This window comes from Ailuropoda melanoleuca, chromosome 5 (assembly GCF_002007445.2).
Source record: "Ailuropoda melanoleuca isolate Jingjing chromosome 5, ASM200744v2, whole genome shotgun sequence".
NCBI classification, from domain to species: domain Eukaryota; kingdom Metazoa; phylum Chordata; class Mammalia; order Carnivora; family Ursidae; genus Ailuropoda; species Ailuropoda melanoleuca.
The window spans coordinates 113,015,029-113,023,395 of record NC_048222.1 but is presented as its reverse complement, the minus strand read 5'-3'; the positions used below and the strand labels follow the sequence as shown (position 1 = coordinate 113,023,395).

Sequence of the window (8,367 nt, the reverse complement as noted above, 5' to 3'; positions counted from 1 at the left end):
GCTTTATTGTGCCTCTCAGCACTGATCACCATTTGACATACTTAGTGTTTTACTTATTTTATCTTTTCTTTTTTAATTGCCTGTGTTCCTCAACTTGAATGTAAACTCTGAGCAAAGTGGGTTTTTTTTTTACTGCTTCTCAATTTTTTCCGATAACTCTAACAGTTATCTAATCTAGAAGAATATCTAACCTAGTCCTTCCTCCAATGTATTTGCTGAAGAAATGAACCAAGGAATAAATGAAATAATGAGTCCTGTTGATGTCAACTGAGACTGACTGAGCAAAGCCTCAACAAATTTTACCACCATTTTTTTTTTCTACTTAGAGTTATGTTAAAATAAAGGATCTGCAAGCATTCTCCCGCTGACTAGCCCAACCTTTCTTTTTGGGTGGGTTCAAAGCTCTTTCTAGTATCATTAATCTATGTGTTATGTTTTGGTATGAGAAGTGTCAGGGAACCAATAGAAAGGAACACTTTTCTTTCTTTTTTTTCCTTGGTAGAAACTTCGATCTGGTTCTCTAAGTAAGCAAAGACTGTGAGCCCTCTGGAAGCATTTTGGTGTTCCAGTTGCTGTCTTTGTCATGAAAACGAGAGGTGGGTTGGTGCTGTTGCCTTGGGCAAAAAGTGCACGACTCCCCTAGTGGAGTTTCTGCAGCAGCAAAAATCTCAGTCTTCCCTTGGTTTGGGAACTTTGGAGAGAATGATGGATTAATTTGGATAAGGGGCCCAGGGGCTGTTTGAAAAGGAAGGAACTGAGTCTCTAACTTAGAGGTCAGCAAACATTTTTCTGAAAAAGCCAGATAGTAAATATTTTAGACTTGAGGGGCCCTGTGATTTCTATTACAACAGCTCAAGAAGCAATGTGGCTATTGTAATGCCAAGGTAGCCATAAACAATACTTAAGTGAATAAGCACGGCTGTATTCCAATAAGACTCTGTTTATAGACAATGAAATTTGAAATTCACATAATTTTACCACATCACTAAATAGTGTTCTTCTTTTGATATGTATTATTTAACCATTAAAAAATGTGAACACCAGGCGCCTGGGTGGCCCAGTCGGTTGATCGTCAGGTCATGGCCTCAGGGTCCTGGGATGGAGCCCTGCATCAGGCTCCCTGCTCAGTGGGGAGTCTGCTTCTCCCTCTGCCTGCTGCTCCCTGCTCATGATTGCTCGCTCTCTCTCTCAAATAAATAAAATCTTTAAATAAATAAATAATGTGAAAACCTTTTTTAGCTCGTGAGTCATACTGAAGTAGATAATGGGCCAGAATTGACTGACCCACAGGACTGTAGTTTGTTGACATTTGCTCCTGAATTCTTGAATGCCAAGATGGAGGACAGCCCAAGGGTTCCCTTGGCTGAGGGAGGACTTGTTCCAGCACACACGAAACAGTGTTGTGCTTTGAAAAACATTGGCCAATGTTCATGCACTAGAGAGAGAACTCTAACCTTGGGGTCTACGTGTGGGGTAACCTTATAGGTCATGCGGGGGTTTGGCGGCCTTGGTGGAAAGGCTGCCATAGATTACACTCCGGGTAATGGATCAATGATCAGTAAGCACTGGTGGTCTGATCATGCATCCCAGTGTCTCATACTCATTTGGCAGATGGACTAACCCCTTTTGAAATCAGTGAGCCTCCAGGATCTTTATATGATTTGTGTTGGGGCTGGTGAGAGTTCTCCAGAGGGAATTACTGGGCTTCCTGCCAATGTGATTATATAGGATCAAGCCAACTCTGGGTAACTCAAGCTGGTGAAAAGGATCATACTCATTATACTTATTTCTTTTTAGTACCCAGGGTCCCACAGCATGGCATCTCCTGAAAGCTTCATAAATACTTAATAAATTGAAGTTTACGATTTCTGAGATTAAAATTCCTGAGATTAAAAAAAAAGGGACAAGTGTGTATTGATCTACCATATTCCAGCATGGTGCTATGGGCCATCACCTTTGTTACCTGCTTTCATCTTCCCCAGAAGGTAGATATCTTTGTTTACAGGAGATGAGTAACCTGTCCAATGTCTTACAGCTAAAGGGTGGTGGCGCCTATTTCTGAACCCAGACCTCTCCGCCTCCTTACACCTCCGTTGCATTTTGGGAGATGAGCATCACCCATTCTTTGTGCAACACAAGATGAAGAAAAGTGCATTTGATGTATTGGCATAGATCTTTTTCAAGCCCCCTCGCTGTCATTAAAACTGTAATCAAAATCCATCTCCCTGATACCTGGCTCTTTTTCTGCTCATACTCGTTAGTTCATAGGCTTTGATACGATACTTTAAAATATAACGTATATTCTTTTATGAGGATGAGTTCTATCTTTCTAGCCAGTCTGAAATTTCTCCCAAAGCATCACAGATCTTAGGTTTGGGATACACTGGAGGACCCTCCACCCCGAGCATCCTTTAAATACGTTTCCTTTTCATTCAGACACTTGAAAGCATATAATGCCTCTCATCTCCCTTTTCATAAATGAATCACTCTCGCTGTCTTCAACTGTTGCTCAAAGACCAGACTGCTCACCTGTGGGCCTCTTCAAGTTTCCTGTTCCTTTCCCCCCTTTCTTCCTTGTCCCATTTTACCTCAGTGTCTTGGCCAGCTGGGGGCGGCGGGGGAGCACATAATCTGGTGAAGTGGTCTTGCAGTTAACAGATGTGCTGCTTGTTTCCTCCTTTAGGAACTACAGAGAAGCCTGGTCTACCCTTTCTTCTGGAGGACGGTGGCATAACGTGTCGCATAGCCAGACAGTTTGCAGGATGCTGACCTGAGACGGTCCATGCTGGATACCGGAATCCTGTCTTCTACTCAGATAAAATATTCAGAGAAGATCCACCGACACCAAGTGTCTGTATATAGCAAATACTAGAGGGATCTTTCATAATGGAATTTACAAGGACCACTACTAAAGGTTTTATTGAGAATGTTAGAAATGCACTCTTTCAAGAGAACTATGAATATTTATATGCAGTGATATATGACAAACCGCCAAGGAAACACAGGGGGTTGAGCGATCTGTTTCTCCTTCCTTGTCACTAAGAAACTGGAGATCACACGTCCTTCAACAGTATGGCTAAGGGCCTACTTTCTAGCTGGTGTGAATCTCTGCGATGTTTCACACTGTTCTTGTGGTGCGTGATATGGTTGTACTTTAGGGACTTTTAACGGAACATGGGAGTTGTAAGTTTCTGATTGTGCCCTTCATCCTTTCTCTTGCATCTGTTTTCACTTTCCAGGGATCTTTTGAACTCGAGTATCTTTTGATTTTTTGTGTCTGTGAGTGGGAGAGGTTTGGAAGTGCTTTCGGTAAGCCAGGAGTAGAAATGGGAAACAGCTTATGTGATGCTCCATCAGAACTGCCCCTAAGGCTCCCCTGGCCCCAGTGGCTCAGGGCTCTGCTGCTCCAATGCCCTCCCATTTAGGGGTGAAGGTAGGGTGGTGGGTGGGGGTGATGGTAGCGCACAGAAATCACCAAGTACAGAACTCGAGTCTCGGCTGGAGCTCAGCAAGTGCTGGTTACATTTCCTCCCCACCGGGTCTTTCACGGAACTCTGGGGGAGCAAAAGTGAACCTCTGCCTGTGCACACGGAAGGGGCGTTGACTCTGAGCCTCATGGGGGCCTTGCCACAAGTGCTACCTACACTTTGCAGGCTTCTGACCTGAATCGGTCCATGTTGGACACTTGAACAATCGGAAACTGAAACCTGTCCAAGTTCAGTTATAGGACCTCTAAAGGGGAGTGCCCCACACCTGTTCAGGTGGCCAGTCCTCCCCACCACCCAGAGGTCAGTTTAAGGAAACAGAGGGACAAAACTGAAATATATCTCAAGAAATCATGGGGTTCTAATGAAAAACCAATTAGAGCAGACAGATGGCCGACACACACTTCCAACTTTGTTTAGGATATTTAGAGCAGTTATTTTTATGTCATGTGAAGGCAGTGCCTGACAGCAGGTGTTAGTCACCATCATTTAGAGTGTGTCTAATAGAGCCTTAGGTACGGGAAGCAGGATTACTGACATTTTATTTTGTCATTTTCCTATTAAGATGTCAAACAGACTTTTTTAACAGCATTTTTAATGATTTCAGGGGACAATTTATCAGCTCTCATCTCTGAGCTCCTGACACACTCAGAATAGAACATTCTTTCCATGTCTTTATAAACCAAGTGTTTCAAGGAAAGAATATCAGGTATGTAATTCTTTTCAAATTATAATATTTAAGTGGAATATGGGTCTTGTTTGCTGTTTGTTACAAAGAATAGAATTGAGGTTAAATCATCTAATTGCAAAGCAGGGCTCCAGGGATCTAGCCCCAGCTGTGCAGCCGAAATAGCAGTGAAAGCCAGATAAAGTCATTTTAGGTTTCCTGGAACATCATTTTCCCATTGGAAAAGAGAGTCCTTGGAAAAGAAGTTGAAATAGTGAGGGGGAGGAGAGCACTCAGTGGAAGAACACATTAGAAGGACTTTGCTAAATTCTGACAGTCTTACCAGTTAATTCTATGACCCTTTATTCTATTGAGTATCTCATTGAAGACCTGCCAAAAAAGAAAGTTTATGTAATAATGAAGAAAGAAATTGGAGCACCTGGGTGGCTTAGCTGGTAAAGCGTCTGACTGTTGATTTCTGCTCAGGTCATGATCTCAGGGTTCTGGGATTGAACACTGCATTGGGCTCTGTGTTCAGCAGGGAGTCTGCTTCTCCTTCTGGCTTCCCCCGCTTGCGAGCTCTCCCTCTCAAATAAATAAATGAATAAATAAAATCTTTTAAAAAAAAAGAATAAAAAACAAATTGAATGAAGAGTAGGGAAGGGGAAGAAGAAAACTGAAAAGCAATTAGAGGAGTATTAAGGGAAGCTCCCCCCACCCCCACCCCAATACAAACACTCAACAAGTATAAAACAATCCAAGAGGGGAGCCTGGGTGGCTCAGTCTTTAAGCGTCTGCCTTCAGCTCAGGGAGTGATCCAAGAGTCCTGGGATTGAGCCTTGCATCAGGCTCCCTGCTCTGCTGGGAGCCTGCTTCTCCCACTCTCCCTGCTTGTGTTCCCTCTCTTGCTGGCTGTATCTCTCTCTGTCAAATAAATGAATAAAAAAATCTTTAAAAAAAATAAAGTAAAAAAAAAAAAACAAAAAACAATTCAAGGGAGCAGATGGATTGGACTCACTAAGGAAAAGAGGGCAAAATCAAATAGGGTAAATTCAGGATCAAAAGCCCTAAGGATAAGTCCTTGGGGAAAAATTAATAAGTACCCACTTAAGATTTATGGGGTTGGAAAGCTAATTGCAAAATGAGTTGGGATGAATCAAAAAGTATTTTTGTGTGCTTTATTTATCAGTGAAGGAGCTTTAGGAATAGAAATAGAAAGTGGTTTTGAAATAAATATCTGGAAAAAAATACAGGGCCCTTCTTGGCTTAGTTTTTGCTAACAATCTAAGCAATTCAATTGGTACCTATGTGTGTAACAATTACTGAGAAATTAAATTGTTGCCAGAAATATATAATCCTAAATTAAGGAGTTATTGCAAATTTCTAAGTGAAACATTGGTGGAAAATAAAATAAGTAGCAACCTTTTTTCTAATTGTATACCTAAATGTTAACCCATGTATTTCTGATAAATAATTGGTGGTGTTTTTTTGATTTAATAAACACTTGTGAGCCTCTAGTAGGAGTACTAATTAAAGTACCAAGAGCAGTACTCAAAAATATTTACTGAAATAAAGCACTAAAAATTGCAAGAATATTTCCAGAAATATTCCCAATCTCCCATTATTATGGCATATTACAGGTTATTCCTTTATAAGCCTAAAATAACCTCAGTGTATCTAATTTTATAATCAAAGTGATTTTTTTTCTCCTTTACTATCACACAATCATGTCTTCAACTAAATATCTTGGTCTCTCTTTTCTTTTGACATATCTTTGAATAACACTTGAACAATTTATTTTTGAATTTTTATATGGAAGAGATAACAGAATACAGCATTAAAGACTGGGATGTGAAATTCATCTTTAGCAATTGTGACCTCTTCCTTATGGTCGGGCCATAACTATTGAATAATATTTGAGGACACTGAACAAATTAATAATCAGGGAATGTTAAAGTTGGAAGGAGCTATGGAACTTACTTCTCTTAAATACCTAATTTTACAGACTCAATTTCACTCAACTTTTGACTCTGAGTTAGCACTAGGTTGGCTGCTGGGATCCAAAATGGGAAAATGCAGGCTTGAAGAGGTCCTGTGATGTATCCAAGGTCATAGGTTATGCTAGGTATCTCTTCTTTGACCCACTGCCCACATTCTCTGCTCTGTACTCCTGGATGCTGACCTGAGGGACATTTTATCTGTAAGATTTCTAGTCTTCTGGCTTCTAAAACTTGATACTAGAACAACTATGGAGAACATTGCCCAAAGATCAGAGAATGAGGAGGAAAGTGAGATAGGGTATTTAGCCTCCTGTTCCTTCCCTGTGGTTGCTTGGAGCTGGCTGCAGGCGTGGAATGTCAGGGAGCCCTCTCCATAGGATTTGCCTGCTCCAGATTCTGATTGCTGCTCCCTCTGTGTGTTCCCTAGACTACAGGTGGCAGAGGCAATTTATAGTTCTTAACCCCACGTTCTACATTTTCCCTTGGGGTTTCCCTGTATGCTGCCTGTATCTTTGTAAATAATTATTTAATTCAATTTTCCTTAAATTACCCTATTTGAACTTACCATCTGTTTTCTGTTGGGACCGTGAGGGATATACAGCTTATAGAATGATTTTCAGTTGACTTGATTTGGTATGTCCTCTGGGAGGTTTGTACACCAATTTTAACTTAAGGTTAACAAAATTCTGACTGTCCATAGAGCTTAGCTATTTTTTAAGCCATTGATGCAGGAGTCAAAGTAGGGACCACACGGCACTGGAATTTTACGTTCAATTACCTCAAGCTGATACTTAAATAGCTGGTGGCTCGATCACATGCTTTGATTCTGACTTCTATCAAGTGGGTTTCCATTTGATGAGAGATACCCATTGTGTCCCTCTTCTCTAAACTCATGGTAATAGGCTAAGTCATTATGTTTTGACTGAATTATTACCAAGTTTGATTGTCGAAGCAACAAAATCGAGACGGTGTTAACCTAGACCTATGAAAGAGGGGGCGCCTTCAGAAGTCTCAGGAAAACCTTGAATTTCGTCTTTCCTGCCCTCAGCTCTCTAAGATTCTATTCAACTGCCGGCTTAAGGTTAAAATTCTCCAATAGTAGAGCCCATTCTTGAGCTTAAGACTTTGATTCTTACTCAAATTGCACTCTCCTTGAGAGTAATAACACGTTAACCTCTTTGTGATTAAGAAGGATCTCAAGTAAAAGTGTTAGATCTTTCTGAGAAATTTGGGAACAGAGATCTGAGAGGGTTGGCTACTATAATTAGTGCGAAAAAAGGGAGACACTTAAGTGTGGGGAACATATATATCATAAATTTGCCAGACTTAGAAATAAGGTGTGATTTAAGAGAAAGTTGAGAAAACTCTTTCTCAGTCATAGAACTAGGAATGATGAATGCCAATTGGGAAAATGATGAAAAGCAATTTGAGTAAACTGCCTTGTTTTATTGGTCCCCGCCTTTGGTGTTATACTTGAATATATGTTACGGTTGTGTTGAATGGGATGCAGTAAATAATTAATAACAGTATTTATTGACTTACCATATGCTAGACAGTGTTCTAAGTATATTATATTTATTAACTCGTTGGATTCGCCTCACAATTTCATGAGGAAGATGTATTATTGTTCTCTGACTGTTTGTTTCCTAGGGCTGTCATAAGGAAGGACTGCCAACCGGGTGGCTTAAACAACGGGAATGTATGGTCTTAATCTAATGGCTAGAAGTCCAAAATCCAGATGTTAGCAGGTTTGGTTCCTTCTGAGGACTCTGCAGGAAAATCTGTTCTAAGCCTTTCTCTCCATTCTGATAATCTTAGACGTTCCTTGACTTTTTTCTATGGACATCGTTCATACTGGATGGATTAGAGCCTACTTCATCTGACCTCGATCATCTGCACAGATCCTACTTACAAATACAAATATGTGTTGATAAATGTATATACCTCTGTCTTAACTATGGGATTGAAGGTGTTTCACATTATTTTGCATCCTAATCACTTTTTATTGGGCTTTGTCCCTAATTGGAGGTGGTTTCTTTGGCACCCACCTTGGTGCATTCATTCCACAGTCTGATAAGGGTGTTTGAGGGATTATCATGGCTGATATTTTTTTCACCATTGACATAAAAGCAGGAGGAGTTTGCAAGCTAGAGAATCACGTAAAGCAAGATGGAATCTGATAGCAGCCGCCTGTGTGTAGAGCAGTATGACAGCC

General features: G+C 40.7%; 1 long non-coding RNA gene across 1 annotated transcript; it reads left to right on the top strand.

The window, feature by feature from the left end:
- Positions 1-1,311: 1,311 nt before the first annotated feature.
- On the top strand, positions 1,312-8,106 carry LOC117802423. Its single transcript, XR_004625830.1, has 3 exons — positions 1,312-1,985; positions 2,684-4,194; positions 7,803-8,106. It is a non-coding gene; the product is annotated as an uncharacterized LOC117802423 (long non-coding RNA).
- Positions 8,107-8,367: the final 261 nt, after the last annotated feature.